Consider the following 17,579-nt stretch of genomic DNA (forward strand, 5'->3'; position numbering starts at 1 on the left):
TTTCGACTCTACTCTTGTTACATTTGAAGTATAATATTGAAATAAATTAGGATAATTTACCTTTTAACATGCCAAGGTCCATGGAATCTCCAAATTAGAGTGTTTGGTAAAGAGAGAATGTACTAGTTGAAAAGAGAGTATGTAGCTTGAAGAGAAAAACAACCCCCATGAAATACACTAAAGGTAATCATCATACACGGAGCTAGTTTCGCTGCTCATCCCAAAGATGAGCACATGGTGCGCTTATGTGGAATGAGCATGAAAACTAAACTCAATTGTACAGGCAAAAACAATATACAAATTGCTTGTTATAGAATCCAGTGACTAAAATGCTCCTATCAGCTTAAATAGAATCACTAATATATGTTCTATGAGTTAGAGTCTCTTCCGGTGTATCAAAATTGAATATTTCTACCTATTATAATTTATTTAATTAGACTCAATCCATTTTCAAAATAGTGCTTAATATATATATATATATTATTTAATATTTACAATATCGTTTTGGTCAGGAATTTGTAATTAATTAATGTTATAATTCACAATCATTCCCAACAACATTCGGCTCCTTGTTGAATGCAACATGTGATTTAATGATTGTGTTACTAATAATATTGAACATGAGAATGATGAAAAGTGGTGGTAAGTACGAAGTCTACATAACTCTTCACCATACAAGAATCAACCAATTAAGTGAATGCTGCAGCAAGCGAATCTATCTGCAAATCCCCATCTGCAAGTTGAAGAAGAACCAAGATTAGTGTTAGATTCACATAATTTGATGCCGCAAAAATAGCAGTGTCATTCTGAAGCAATCTGAGTTTGCGTCTATGTTATATTAACTTTGATTATCCATTCTAATCAGTCAGGTTTTTGTCTGCTCCTCCTTCTTCCATAAGTGAATCAACAATTCAATTCATGATTATGAAATATAGAAGCATCCTATCATTGTGCGTTAAAAAATATTTTCAACTTACCTGTTGAGTTATGTGGAGATTATTTTACGTGGTGAATTTTGGAGAAAGAAGATAGTGTGTGAGACTGTTTAACTGATGAATTCCACCCTTTTCTCTGTTTATTATTATTATTTTTTTAAGGGTAAGGTGAGTTAAGTTTTGGGATTCACCAAGATCATGTCGTGCCCAAATTCAAAGAAAGCATTTAAAAGCATACTTACAGATTGCACTCACCAACAAAAAGCTCACATCGGCAACAGGATTTAATCCTACTGTATTGTGGGTTGTGGACTAAATTATTACCAATGAAACCAATCTTTATTGGTTATATTAATTTAATTATGTATTGTATAAATTTATTAATTTAGATAGTTTGAATTTGTATAATACATTGATTACTTTATAATATTATATATATAAGTATATTAATTTAATTTTGTATTGTATTCAAAGTAATAAAATTTGAACTATATTTTTATCCTTGTAAATATAAATTTAATTTTTCACCGTCTCTAGGATCTAGCAAGATTTGATCTTGTAATCCGTGAATTATGAAACAAATCATTATTAATTGGACCAATTTTTGTTGGCTATAATAATTTTATTATGTATCATATAAATTTAATTTAATTATGTATTGTATAAATTTATTAATTTAGATAGTTTGAATTTGTATAATATATTAATTATGAATCGTATTTAATTAATAAAATTTGAAATTTATTTTTATCATTATAAAGATCATTTTAATTCTTTACCAGAAAAAGAAAAACTGTTTTAAATTTGAAAAAAAAAAAATCTTGTTGGTGGGACTTCACACAATTGTACACCAAACTTAACATAGTGTGTTGCACACAAAATATTTGAAGAAAGAAATAAATTGTTTGTATGTTAAAGAAATATCACTTCAATGAATAGTAAATTGATAATGTTAATATGAGTTAATTTTATGCTAATATCATGCTAAAAAATAGTGTTGATTTTGTATAATAGTTTGACTTTTAAGAGTTGACAAAAAGATATTTTTTTTAATCCGAACAAAAAACGTAAATTCAGTTATAAATTATTGCAAGAAAATTAGCCTTGGCATCGCTTTGCCACACTGTTAAAAAAAAAAAAAAAGTAATTTCAAATGTAACTAAAAGTTCCTACGGTGGAGTCATTGCAGTTGACTGCAAATTAACCACGTTCACCTTAATGGTGAAATTTAAACATATTTTGACTCCTTCATTATTATTGATTGAAAATCCAAAATTAGGTGTTACTTCATCTTTCAATCACAATAAATAATTAGAATGTTGTCAATTTTTCTTGGATATGCTGTAAAGATCTTGGGGTTGGGGAAGAGTAAGTTGGTGAGTTGGCTTTCATGTTATTTTGAACAACTTTAGGATTTAATAATTAATACTTCGTCAATGTCTTTTTTTAACTTTTAACACTTAAAAAAAGTTTAGGTGCATTCAGTTTTGAATACTCATTAAAGTAAAGATATGCCTCTGATAGTCACCTTAAAATTAAAAAAAAAAATTCAAACACTTTAATTTGAAAAGGGAGAATAACAAATAAGGACCCTTGAAAAATATCAAGGACCTTTTATGATTGAAATATCAAGATTTTAAAACTGAAATATTAGGAATTTATAACTCAAATGTCTTTATTTTGGATTAAAGTTCTAGAGTCTCCAATTGTCATTCTCCCATTTAGAAATTATAACTATTAAACCAACAGAAGTTAGATCTAACAAAAGAAGTTAATTTATTATAACGTGATAAATCAATATTTAAAGGGAGAATTATATTGAAGTCCTACATAATAAAATTAATCACTGTAAGATCTATTGATAACTGAACTAAATTGCACTGATAACTGCTATCAATGCAGTTTAATTCAGTTATCAATGAACCTTGTCATAATTAATTTTTCTGTATGAGACTTGGTTGTAATTCTCCCATATTCGAATCCCTTTTGAAAAAAAGTACCTATATTTACTTCTAATTGTATATCAAATAAAATTATTTTTAATATAAAGATACATATGCACATCCAAAAATAAAAAAAAATATAAGTATTAAGTTTAAACTATGAAAAATTACAAATGCTTATTCAAACAGTTCTAAAAGTAAATTATTCCATCTATTTACCACATAAAAAATTGGTAACTATTTTATGATCTACAAAAAGTTAGTTGGAACATTAATTTTTTAAAAACCAAGTCTTTCCTTTCAATTATACTTCCATTAAATTTCTTATGTGAGTGATTTAATAATAACAATTGAAATTTTAATACACTATTTTTAAAAAATAATAAATAAAGTAGGGGTACAATTACAAAAGGTATAATAATTACCTAGTATCTTGTATTTTACTTCATTCAAAAATATAACATATTGTTTGAGAAGTTAGATGTTCAAAAATATAAGGCATTTTTAGTCTTTCGAGGTGTAATCATTGTCTTTTTTTAAAAGTGCCTCTATTGATAATGACTTTATATTTTGTTGTAGGGTGTTTAGTAAAGTTAAATATGAAAAGATAAGGTTAATTTAAAAGTAAAAAAATTATTTTATTGGAATAAAATTTGATTAAAAATATATTATATTTTTGAACGAAGTGAGTAGATGAATTAGGATGTCTAAAAAAATTCTTATATTATGAACATAAGGGAGTAGTATTTTATAACGTTACCCCTAGGGAATAATTTTTTCTTTAAAGTTATGCATTTTGATTATGATAACTAATAAATAGTCTAAATTTTAATCAAATTTAATATTAGTTTAAAAAAGTATCCTTATTTATCATGCTTCAGTAAGTTTACATCTTTTTACCTCCCTCTTTCTCTTTTTCATGATTGGAAGATAAATTTGAGTCAAATGAATAATTAATGCCTTATTGATATTCTAAAGTAACAATTGTTTGAAAATAAGGTCGAAACATACAAGTGATTATTGTTTGGAAACGGAGGAAATACTTTTAAAAAAATATTGTTTCTTTTTTAGTTTTATAAAAAAATAATAATTTTTTTAGTTTTTTAAGTTTATATCAATTAGTCCTTTAAGTTTAACTTTTATCAAGGGTTAAATAACAAAAATATCTATCAACTTTTCACTTCAAGTACACCCAATAACCTTAAGTAAACAAAACCCATAAACTTATTATAATGGGTACAACAGTTACCATTCCATTAAACTTGGCTAACTTCAATTAATATTTTTAGTATCCTAGAGTCAATAATAATGGTGCGTAAGTATCCATTAATTTTATAAGTCAACCTTTTCCAATTTCTTTAGTTATATATTTTTAAGAATTTTATGGTCAATGTCAAGTTATTTTAATGTATTGAAAAAGATTAAAGCTGATAATTTAGATCAAGCTTATAAGCCTAAAAATCTAAGGCCAAATATTGGGAGTTTAACAATTTTTTAAAATGTGGTGCAATATTGCTTGTCATGTATTAAAATATTGCACCTTAAAGTTCTTACAGTTATATTGAAAAATATAGAGACAAACATTGCATAAAAAATATAATTCAAGGTATTTGAAATAAATGAAAAATATATATAAACTAATACCAAAATACATTAAAAGTATAGGGACCATTAATTATATTTTTTCATTAATTTTTGAGCAATTCTTAATGGATTTTTTTATTGACTTTGACTACTAATTCAAGCTTTGAGATTGATATATAGAAACTTTTTTGCCCCCTTCTAATTTTTCAATTTGATTTCTCTAATGGAATTAATTGAATTGGTCCTGAGTTGCATGGCATTAAATTTTGGCGAACATGAAGAGAATATGAATTAGTTAGAAGAGCATAAAAAGAAAGTACAGCATCAAGTTTTGGTCCACACTATAATCAATGAAGAGTAATAAAATATATGAAAGTTAGAACAATGGAATCATTTCATTTAACGCTTTGTTTTTTCATTTGGGTTCAACCTTTTACCTCTTGATAAAATCATTGTAATAAAGAAAGTAAAGAAGGCTGCCCTTATGCCCATTATTAGGTATAGAGAAAGGGGGAAAAAAAATTAATCTAATTTTTTAATGTGATACATCACTTTCATCAAGTTCCATATCCCCATTATTATTAGGATATTATTAAATTTGAAACACGTTGCAAGTAGTAATCAATTCATGTCATGACTTATGAATGCCCCATTATAATTCAAAGTACTCCCAACCATCTTTATTACAAGACTTTTAACAAGAGGTTAAATGCCAATTTTACCATTAAATTATAGGTTTAAGCGTGTCTAGAATTGTAATTTATTTTTTATATAATATTTCTTTTTAATATTTTCAAATGGTGCAATGTTGCCTTCTAACATTAATAAATGTTAATTTTCACCATTAGCTAATAAAAAATTACAAACATGAACCTAAAAATTATAGGAAAACATCAAGAAAATTACAGAAAATAACTCATAAAATACCAAGAGAAAGGTAAGGTGCTTATTTATAATTTTTGGGTTCATTTATATAATTTTTTATCCTTTTCTATAATTTTAAAATCTTTTTATGTTTATTTGGTTAACTAACTATTAAAATTAAATATTGTTAATGGTAGGAACAATAATGCATTATTATTTTTAAATGTTAATGAAAAACATTGCACAAAAATGAGTTTTGAATCCCAAACATTTTTGTACTTACAGTTGAGAGACAAATTTGTTCTTATACCTTTAATAAATTCATGAGATTAAAAAATTTAGTTGAAATTAGATGGTGCCTCTAAGTGTTTTAAAGTTTAATAAGTATTTAATATTAATTTTGAAATTTATTAAATACAAACTTATATATTTAATTTTATGTATTTAATTAAATTACTTTTTTCTCCATTTATAGTATCTCTCTACTTAGTTATTGAAGAGGGGGATATTTTTTCTCCAAGGTGGGGACGGCAAAGTAAAAATGAGAAAGGTTCATATATCAAGGAACAAACGGAGTAAATTGTTTAGCTTTTCTAACACATATTACTTCATTATTTTAGCTGGGTTCTCTTTTATCTTCTTTTCCGCATAACAACATAGGTCAAGTACGTGCATGTTCTAAAATTGTACATTTTGGAATATGCCAAGGCCCATTAAGTTTAGAAAGGCCCATGAGAGTGGTTAAGTCAGTTACAACATAATTAGTTATGAACAGATGTGTTAATGAGATATTAGTCTTTGAATAAGCCATGTATTTAGATTAATCATTCAATGAAATTAGAATGTAAATTCAAAAGTTATTCTTTTTCTCTCTTCTTCCTGTCGTCCTCTTATAGTATCAAAGCCTGATTGTCTATCACTCTATCAATAGAGTCGACGGGATAGATGTGTCATTGTTTAAGTCTCCTCAAGTTTTTTAAGCAGTCCCGGACAACACACATAGTTTCACATTTATTTCTTATTTCTATTAAAAAGAGATGATAAAATTGTATCCATAATGTTGGATATCAAGCCATTTTGGTGAGAGAAACTCTTGCCTCAGGAAGAATGAGTGAAGCCATTGTTTAGAGAGAGTAACAAATATGAGAAAGTGTGAGAAATAGGAGTGGGAGGGATTCATTAGCCATCGAGAAATAATTGTAACAAACTTGCCTTACATGGTATTAGAGCCACCGCTTTGGCTATTGACTCCTATTTTTCGTGTACCTCTGATGTACTCTCTTCTTTCTTTTTCTTCCTTTGTTTTTCTACTCAACATGGCTCAAATTCTAGTTCTACCTACTATCACTATAACATTCTAAATTTTAATTTGGAATTAATGAAATAATTAAGGTTAAATTAGTAAAATAATGAATTAATTAAGTTAATGACCTTTCGGATTACTGATGGATCATTAGACTGCTAGACAATCTTGGAGTCATGCTAGGCTGGTTATTAGGACAACAAGGCTTAGGAGAAGGCTCAAAATTTGTTACTAAAAGGGTTTTACTGTGGTAAATCACTGCTTGCAATTTCCACAACCTCGAAGAAGTTTCGTGTTACAATAATCTACATACTATAATGCCTATCAATAAATTTTCATTCTAATATAAGATTTGCTAGTTTAAATAAGTTAAGACAATCCAAAGCCATAATCAACTTCCACAAGCTTCATATAGCTTTCATTAAACCAATTAATGCCACTATAAGGTTCCCACAACTTCAAGACTTTCATTTGGGGCTAGGGTTCAACTAAAATCCCAAAGCTCAATCAATAAACATCACCAAACTCTAAAGCCTAAATATAGCAACTTAACTCCCAACAGTCATTGGTTTAGTTTCAAACCCTTCAGTCACACAATTAAAATCCCCTACTTCTAAACATCCAAAGAGAAATAGGTAGAAAGGAAGATGAGAGAGAAACTAAGCTTACTTAGAAGATGATAAGTTAGAACTAACTCCTAGGTACTTGAATTTTGTTGCCCTAGTAGAGGTATCCTCTTTCCTCCTTCTCTTCCTCATTTTTCCTTCTTTCCTCTCTACCTCCCATATCTAATTCACGAGTTGATTTAATGAAATTTTGCACCATCTGCTTGCTATAGCACAAGGTATATCCATCATGATGAATAACTTAGTTGAGCCACATGAAATTTTGGGCCAACAATTTAGCTCAATTAACCTAATTATCATCGTTGCTCAATTTCTAAGCTATATGAACATCCTAATAGCAATCTAGAAATGCAATTAACTTAATTAATTCACTAATTTATTAATTTATCCTTAATTAATGCAAAATCTCATAATTAAAAGTTTGAGATGTTACAGATGACAAGTTGGCCATGGCATATGCCCCTTTTTTAGGGTATATTATAGTTTTACCCCATTTTTATTTCTTTCTTTCATATTTAATCCCTATGCTTCTTGTGTGTCTTAAATTTTGATTTTTAGTCACATGTTAGGCTTAACTAATATTTTAAAAGGGTTTATTGGGATCCTAACTTTGAATAATTTTAAAATACTTTTTATATAACTCTCTTTCTATCATGGTGAGTTATTCAAATTAATCAACTCTTATTTACCATAATAGTGTGTTTTGTATGGTATGTTTTGGTAGTATTAAGATGGACATTATAGTGAAATCAACAATGACTACTTTGAGGTCAAATCCTTTTCAAATAAGAAGATTAATTTCATTCTTGACTATAATAACTTCTTTATTTGGAAAGAACAAGTGGTTCTTATGGTCAAGCAGCATTATTTGCATGTTATTCTTGAAGGCACAATGTTGATCCTTATAGCTATAGTTCTGAATAAAGAGGGGCATGATGTTTTGAATCTATCATTCGAGGTTTATTAACAAAAAATATTTCTCTAGCATCATGGTTGTTATCCATAGTAAGTCGATTGGTCCTTACTGACTTTGTTAGTTTTGATATGGCTGCTCAAATATGGCATTGGCTCTATGATTCATACTTAGCAAAATCCAAGTCTACAGTACCCCACTATCAGAACCTTCTCAATACTTAGAAAAAAGGAGATCTACCAATAAAGGAGTATTTAATCAATATTAAATTGATATGAGATAACTTATTTGAGTTAAGACAATGAGATCCTATGCCATCTCAATCTCTTACATATTGAATAGGTTATCACATAAATATAAGCCTATAATTGTTGTTATAAATGTTATGAAGGGAAAATATGATATTAGTACAATGGCAACTATGCTTCCTAATTCCAAAGAGCATTAGCAATTGTATATTCAGTAAGCTTTCATAGTCAATATGGCTACTCAAATTCCTTAGACTTTTATGAGTAACTTTTTGATGATGATAAGTGCTATGGCTTTATTTGCTCAAGTAAGTCTTACTTCACAATTAGTGCAATATCAATCTAATTCTATACTTGTTTTCCAAGTGATTCTAGTGGAGGACGACCTTTAAGACCTACTTTTGTACAAGGAATAGGTCATGCACATGATTGGTATATATTTTCTCACACTCCTGTTTAATAAATTTGCTTTAAAATTGGCCATACTATAATATGTTGCTACTACAAGTTTGATTACAACCATGTTCCTCATAATTCAACCTTTAGCATATCTTAGGCTCATCTCATTTCTTTTAATGCTTATGTTACTTGAAACATTCTTCATATAAATCACCATTAACAAATTCAAATCCATGGTAATCAAGAGTTTAGGTCAAAATAGATTACCAAGTTTTAAATTTTTAAAATCAAGGGATCCCAAGTTTATTATAATCAAAATGAGTCAAAATTGACATTAACTCTTAAATTAGAGTAAAAACAATGTTACAGAAGCATGAGATACCTTGGAGGAGTGAAAAAATCGATCATATCATTTTTAAAACAATATTTCTATACTTGCACTAGTATTTTAACCTTATCAACTCATCATATACAACTATTCAGGGCCCAAAATACAATTTACACCATTAAAACAACTTATAGTGCAAGTATGAACAAAATGCAATCTAGAATTGATAGTAATATTTTACTACACAAACTAAACATAAACTCAAGGCATACTATAAGAATGTACTAATTCCTAAGCCTCTTGAGCTTTCTCCCTCTCAGCATTAAAGCTAGAGCATATAAAGTGTTAAATGAAAGAGGTGAGTCTTGCCACTCAATAAAGGTAAAACCTATCCTATGTAGTTACATATCAATTGTAATTTAAACACATGCATATGAAACCAAGTTCTTAAAACATGCTTGCACACATATAATAACTTATCATTATTCATTTAGCTCATTTTCATCTCTTTATAGGGTACATTGTCACAAGACACTCAGACATGTGACCATGACCTGATATATCAATACAACTTGCCACAACTCAAACATGTGACACGTCATATAATTTCATAAGCAATGATCAATCAACCTTATATCCTTCTTATTTCCCCTGACTAAAACTGTGGGCTATAATATTGAATAGGGTTTTATTCATGTGACTGGACTATCCAAGCTCACCAATTATGAGATGTAGCCTGGCCAAAGATTATATGACTCACTCTCGATCCATGGCTTCCTCACTCTCGAATCTTTAGGATGTCGTATGCCCTAAGCTAATCTTCTCGATAAACTGGTGGAGATAACTAGGTTTTAATCTCTCGACAAACTATGGGACAATCCCTTGATAATGTATCAAAGGGCAACCTAAATATCGTATGGTTTCTTTCTCCTCCCAATTCCTAGGTGAATTTCCACCACTAATCATGCCATATACAATGCTTAATTTTATTCACATTCTCATTTACTCATTACCATAATCATCACATTAGGCTCACGACCGTATGCTGCTCAAGTGAGTACCAATACTCATTTTCACACACATTCACTATTTTCAAACTCAACAGATACATCTTTATCAGTTTTATCATCAATTACTCATCCAAACTACATTATAAAGTGCAAATCATTTCACCATCATTTTCACATGTTTAATACACATCAAAGCAATTATGTAGACATAAAGTTTCATTGCATTCACAAGTCACAATTTTCATGTTAAATACATAATTTACCTCATTACAATTAACATACAACTACCCAGAGTAGGGTTTTCTCAATTATTTTAAACCTTTAAAAGGTCAAAAGTTTACCTCTCAATATTATAGCTTTCAAGCTTGAATTCTCAAGTCAAATTGGTGTCTGAGAGCTCAATCTACAATTATCAATTCTTTAACTCATCAATATTGCCAAACACACACATCTCGACTCTCATCTTCCACTTATAGATTACCTAATGCCTATTTTGTATAAGTTTAGGCCTGCCTATTGGGTTTATTAACTCTCTTTAGTCTCTAATAATATTAATGAGCCATTAAACTCCCATTAATGGCATTAAAACTCTCCTAACAACCCTCATTAATGTCATTTTCATATAATAATGGGACCCAACCTTCAAAAGTGCCAAAACTCAATATACCTAGGTTTAGATACTCTAATTTACTCCCATTAACTCTATTTGATTTAATAGATTTGAACCCATAACCTATATGGATCACAAATCATATTTATTATCAAACCCTAACTATAAACTTTATAAATGTAGAAGAGATAGGAGAAAATGAGTATAAGGCACTTGCCTTTGATATTTAGTAGCCTTAAAATACTCCTAATATCACTCAAGAATAAGCCTTAGCAGAGCTCCTTGTTAGCTCTTTGTTTTCTCCTTTTTCCTCTACATTTTCATTCTTAGTTCACAACTTAAAACAGCAAAAATAAGGCTATGTACTGCTGCACATGACATAGAGAGGTTTCCTTTCATTCCAATATCCGTTTGTGCACCGCGGTGAACATGAGTCATGCCACAACATAAATAAGAATCAAATACCATTTTTCACATATTTACCATGGTAGAAAAATGTTTTCCTTACAATCAAAACATTTCTCAAAGTACACCACCATGGTAGCAAAAACCATACTATATTTAAAACAATCATGGTAATTTAGGGAGAAATCTAGTTTAAAAGACTCTATCAATTGGGATCCTAATGAAAAACTATTGTTTAAAAGTCAATCAAGTATTAATATAGATTGATTAAAAATGAAGCATGGTTCCTAGGGGCTAAATTGTTAAAAACAAGTTATAAAGGAATACAAATATCTAAGGCACCTTTCGGGAAAACATAATTCAAAACAAAGACATTTCTAAATGAATTAGAGCTCTAACTCATTCAGATAGTTGTAGATTCCTAGCTTATGCAAGAGCATTCTAGCATTTATGTATTCTAGCATCCTATTAAACTAAGTGGTCACATACTTAACAATTTAGACTAGATTAACCAACTATATAGTATAGTGGCAACCTATGTCATCTCCCAAAGGGATATTACAAATTAAATCCAAAGCTTATTAATGTAATTAAATTAAAATAAAAATCTTAAGAGTTAATTTATTTTAATTGATTTAAAATAAATACTAATTAACCTAATTAAAACCTAAAAACCTAAGATAATAATTTTGTAAAAATGGGATGGAATAGGGTACATACTTGGAGTTAGATTAACGCTTAAATCCTAACCACTTGTAAAATGTGAATTAGTCAACCTTATTCTTCTCTTCCTAACCAAATTATAAAGCCACTAGGATAATTCTCTCTAATAACTTAACTTCACTAAGGACCCTAATTAAACCTAGGATTTTAGAGCCCAATTCAATTCTCTAATTTAGTTTTAGGCCCAAGTTAGGTGATTAATGGAAAATTTCATCAAGTATGTTCAGCTCTTTACAACCCAAATGACCCCCAAAATTATGGTTGATCACAAGCAAGCCCAAGAAACACTCCTCAAGATTATGATGAAGCATAAGCAAGGTTAAAACTATTGGAAACGGAGGCACAGTAAAAAATTAAAATTTTAAAATCTCTATCCTAATATGGACTGAACAAATTCATTTAAGTTAATGTGAACAGAAGAGTTACCTTTTAATTCTTCAAACTTGACATGTGTTCTCTTCAAGAATTTAAATCTCAAGAGCTAATAATATAGATCTGCTCCCTCTATCGGTATTCACACGAACAACTCTCTAACTCGAATAGCGTGCTAGTGCTCCAAGTGTCCATTCTTCTTTAAACATTGGTTTTCCTTTTCTCTAGGATGTTTCGTGACTCTTAAAGTGTTTGGCCATAAGGAGTTTTCTAACTCTCTATCTATGCACATCCTCTTGTATCCATTATATATAGATTAGGGTTTTTTTACCTTATTTTTGAAGAGCCAATCGAAATTTAGATTAAATTTATCTCATAAATAAAATCTATAATATCATATCTAAGTTGAATTTATTTTATAAATTTAAACTATAAAACTGATATGATATTATTTCATATCATGTTAGTTATTAAATTTAATCTATCATATAATTTAAATTTAAAACTAACACAATACAATACAATATAATACAATACAATATATATCACATACACATATTATATTATATATACACATGAATATATGTATATACATATTATTTTGAAAATATATATATATATATATATCTATTTAATTTTATATGTCATATACATATACATATATATATATATATATCAGATACACACATATATGAATATATATTTCAAATATATATATACACACATAAAATTATATTTTATATTTTATATTTCATATAAATATATATATTTATCAAATAAATATTCATATATATATATATATATATATAAAAGTCATTCACCCTATATTACATTCATTAAATATAGACATATTCCAAATTCAATAAACTTAGACATTATAGCTCGAGTTAGGCTGTTTTTGTGTACGACCCTGTAGGCCTATATGGAGTTAGCAGTAGATTAATTACGCTATTAACCCACAAGTCATAAGTGGCTTCTAGTAAGACATTGCAACTACTCAATTCATATGAGGATCGATGATTTAATGCAACCTATCATGTAACTGTATCACATCCCTTTTGTCACGCAATATTTCGGTCAAGTGTGAGATATAGAATTGTCATTCTCCTTTACCTAACTATTACTTTCTCGATCTCTGAGTGGACTAACTGTAGTAATGGAAAAACCCTTTCTATTGTAGTATGACCATATATTTTCTTAGTCTTACTCATCGAGAGGCCTAATAATATCTCTTACTTAATGCGAAAAATAAATTCCATCTTGATCACTCATATTTCTCTGCATGAATATCACTAAACTCAATCATAGCCTTTATGATCACTCGATTAAAGGTAACTTTTGACTAGGTCAAAGTTCAATGGTCATCATGCAGGAATCCATAATAATCTTTGGTCAAAGGATTTAGTGATACGGTTACATATGAGATAAGCTTATAACTTGTACCTTGTAGCTTTCTTATAACGGGTTAGTCCAACACCTTTTACTCTTTCAAATGCCCATGACTTTGATTTATATCTCTATAATTAATTAAAGTCATACTAGTCTTGTTTCATCTATGATCTCTCATAAATGACTAATCAAGGACATTTGGGACAATCACTATAGTTTATCCAAAGATATAGTTATCATCATTGTATGAAAACTTGAACCAAACTGGTCGGTTTAGGCTTTGAACCAGTGACCCAGTCTCTTTTTTAGTCTAAGTTTTCACCTAAACTGGCTAACCATTGACCTGTGTGACCTAATTGACCCGAGGTCAACCCGAGATAACCTAGCTAATCCAGTAGCCAGGTTGCTAGGTTACCCAGGTCACTTTTTAAATTTTAATTTTTTTTTGAAATTGTAAAAACTAAATAAAAAATAAAAAATTAGCTTGAAAATTAAAAAAGCGAGGTAGTGGAGGGCAAGGCAATTAAATTAGATTCCACTGTTTGTGGTTTAAACTTCAAATAGAGGGCCTTAATTGTAAGTTCAAACTTAAAACATTCAATATTCTTTTAATTTAATTGTACTTTAATTGTTTTAATCTTCCATTATTTGCTGTTGTTCATTTGTCTGATTATTACTTAGCATTTATGAATTATGACTGTCATTGTTTATAATTTTAGTATTAGTGATGATTAGTTTTGAACTTTTTAATGATTGAAGAGTTGTAAATTATAATTGTAAGAATGAATATTTAGAAATTTATTTTTTATCATTATTAGACTTTTGGGTGGATGTAATTCTATAATTATTGTTGCATTTATATCTTGTATTAGAGATTAATCTTATATTTGGTTGAATATTTTCATCATTGATGTCTTGTTATTTAAATTATATTATTTTAACCATAATTGATTTACCCTCTGGGTTGTCCCTCGGTTCAATCCAAGTTGAACCACTAACTCATAACCTATTGGCTTGATCGATTCAATGACAGGTTTGGTTTTTAGTACCTTAGTTATCATAGTGAATATGTAATTGATATAATAATAAAAGAGAAATTTATTAAATAATAATGTGCATAGTACAATGATTGGCCATAGGGTACAATTTCCAACAAAAACACTTAAGAATATTTAAGATTATGAAAAATTCAAGAGTGGCTGAAACTAATATATAGCTAAACAAACAAGCTAAAATTTGACATTAATCAAACTAATCTCCATATAAAAATACCAAGCAAGATTATGGTTGTAAAGCCAAGACATAGCAATCCAAAATTATGGTCTTACAAGTCTATTAATGGAGAAAAATTAAGAGAAAAATAAAAGGGTTATAAAGTGAAGACCCAAGTGGTTCATTGAGCTTTCATCCTCCTCCAAGCACCTAAAATGATTTAGCCTTCAAGGTTCTTCAAGTCTTCCATGGAAGTAGCAAAGTAGCCAAAGCCCTTCATGAAACCAAGTAGAGAATGAAGCATGAAATAGATAATCAAGTGGTAGGGATGTGTAGAGGGGAGTAAGAGGAGAAAAATAGGAGTGATTTGGTGATGCTCCAATGGTTAGATGAAGGGAAATGGAGGAGAGAAGAGGGCCACCATGGCTGAAAAAATGAGAGAAAATGAAGAACAAGAGAGAGAATGTAAAATAAAAATGAAGGAGATGGTGAGAGATTATGTGTAAAAGCTAGGGTTAATTATTTTGGGTGAAAAAGGGTGATGAGGGACGTGCACTCTAGCTGCTCAAAGGGGAAAAAAAAAAACAAAAAGGAAAGGAAAAGGCTAAGGTGAGACACACTTTTTACATGCTTAAATAAGTGACTTTCTCTCATTGGCTCAAAGGAAATATCCTAAATGAGAATATTCTCATTTATTCAATAAAAAGATCTGATTATTCTCTCCCTTTTCATCCCTAAAATGATGCCACATTTTTCCTTTTTAGCCATCTTCCATAATCCTTGACCACTTGCAAAATGTCCAAGTCAATATGTGCTACTTAAGTCATAAAATGTACATAAAATCAAAATCAAATATTCATGTGACCTAATAATTAAATTCTTGCACATGGAATTAATTAATTATCATAGAGGAATATTAATAAAGTAAAATCAAATCATGAATACATATGAAACCCTAATTTGGTTAACAAAGTCAACAACCCCGAAATGTGATTTTTATTTTATAACTCTCAAACCAAATTGAATTTTAAAAAAATAATTTTATATTCATTCTTTTGGGAATAAAATACATAAAACACAAAATTAATCCATTTTTTCATAAAAGTGCAATTTTTGACCAGAATATCCCAAGTATACAATTTTGCCCCTTAGGCTATTTTGTTGCTTTTGTCACCATAAATACACTAAAATAGGGGATAAAATATGTAAAAGGGATCTTAAATGAATGAAAAAGTGTGTAAAATATGAGTCTTATTACTTGTGTGGGAAAGGAAGCTCAGTGGGTACAAACTTTGACTTAATCTCATCTTCCAAAAAACATGTTCATACCAATTAATGTTGCAAGATGCCCTATAAATGCTCTCCATAGATTAATTTCTGACTGCTTTTAAGTTTTTGTGTTCTTGTAACCTAAATCTATTACAAGGTATATTCAAAATCTCATCCAATCCTTTTGAGTTAAGATAGATAGGTTGATTTCTAAATGAAGTTTTGTATCCCAAATTAAATTCAGTAACAAACTCATCTATCAAAATGAAGTGTGGCTTTTATACATGCCTCTTTTTTGGCAAGCAAATATCTCTTTGAATCTCCTTAGTTCAACATTGTTGGAAATGAGAGAGGATGTTGTAGGTAGCTGCTCTTCATCATCAACTAAAAGAGGAACATTGTAGAGTTCATCCTTCTTGGTTTGTGGCTTTTTGGATTTTCCCTTTGGTTAAGCCATTTTCTTCCCCTTGCTATCAAGCACATATGCATGGAACTCACTCCAGATAATGCTCTAGTCATGCCAGTAAAGCTAGTAATTTGGGTGAGTTAGACTTATATGAGTCAAGCGTTAGACTTATTCAGATCAAGCTCAAAATACCCAAGCAAATAAAAAAGCTCATATAGTCAAGCCCAGCCTTAACCTCTTAAGCTTTTGGACTTATTCAAGCTGCCTTAAACATCCAAGTTATTAAATTTTATTTTATTTTATTTCTTATTTTTATCTAATTTCAATTTTTATGTTTAAAAAAATTAATATTTTCAATTTTTATCTTATTTTAATATTATTTTATTTATAAAAGAAATTTAGGTATTTGGACTAAACCCATTCATGTTTGGATTTGGCTTGGATTTCTTCAGGTCTATTTGGGTAGCCTAAATAATCCCAAAGTAAAGAAAATCTTTTAAATTCTTAAGCTTGGACTTAAGATTTTTTCAAGGTTATTTAAGTTGGCCAATCGAATTTAGCCCATATTACTACGTCTACATGCCAGTTCGCATGTCATCAAATGACTTAATTTCCCTCTTAAAGACACTCGTTCTCTAATGCCTCGTTTGGTATTAGGGAAGAGCTTTTGATGTAAGTAAAAGTGATAGTGGAAGTGGAAGTGAGACAAAAAAAGTATGTTTGTGTTAGAAATTATGCCCTAGGGCCAATCATTATACTATGCATATTATTATTTAATGAATTTTTCTTTTGTTATCATAACAATTGCATGTTCAATATGATAACTATATCCTTAGACAAACTATAGTGATTGTCCTAAATGTCCTTGGTCAGTCATCTTTGAGGGATCATAGATGAAACAAGACTAGTATGACTTTAATTAATTATAGAGATTCAAATTAAAGTCATAGGCACTTGAAAGAGTATAAGGTGTTAGACCGATCCGCTATGAGAAAACTGCATGGTACAAGTCATAAGCTTATCTTATATGTAACTATATC

The sequence above is a fragment of the Prosopis cineraria genome, unplaced genomic scaffold (assembly GCF_029017545.1).
Source record: "Prosopis cineraria cultivar Desert tree isolate PC_DT_omini unplaced genomic scaffold, ASM2901754v1 PC2, whole genome shotgun sequence".
Lineage (NCBI taxonomy): Eukaryota > Viridiplantae > Streptophyta > Magnoliopsida > Fabales > Fabaceae > Prosopis > Prosopis cineraria.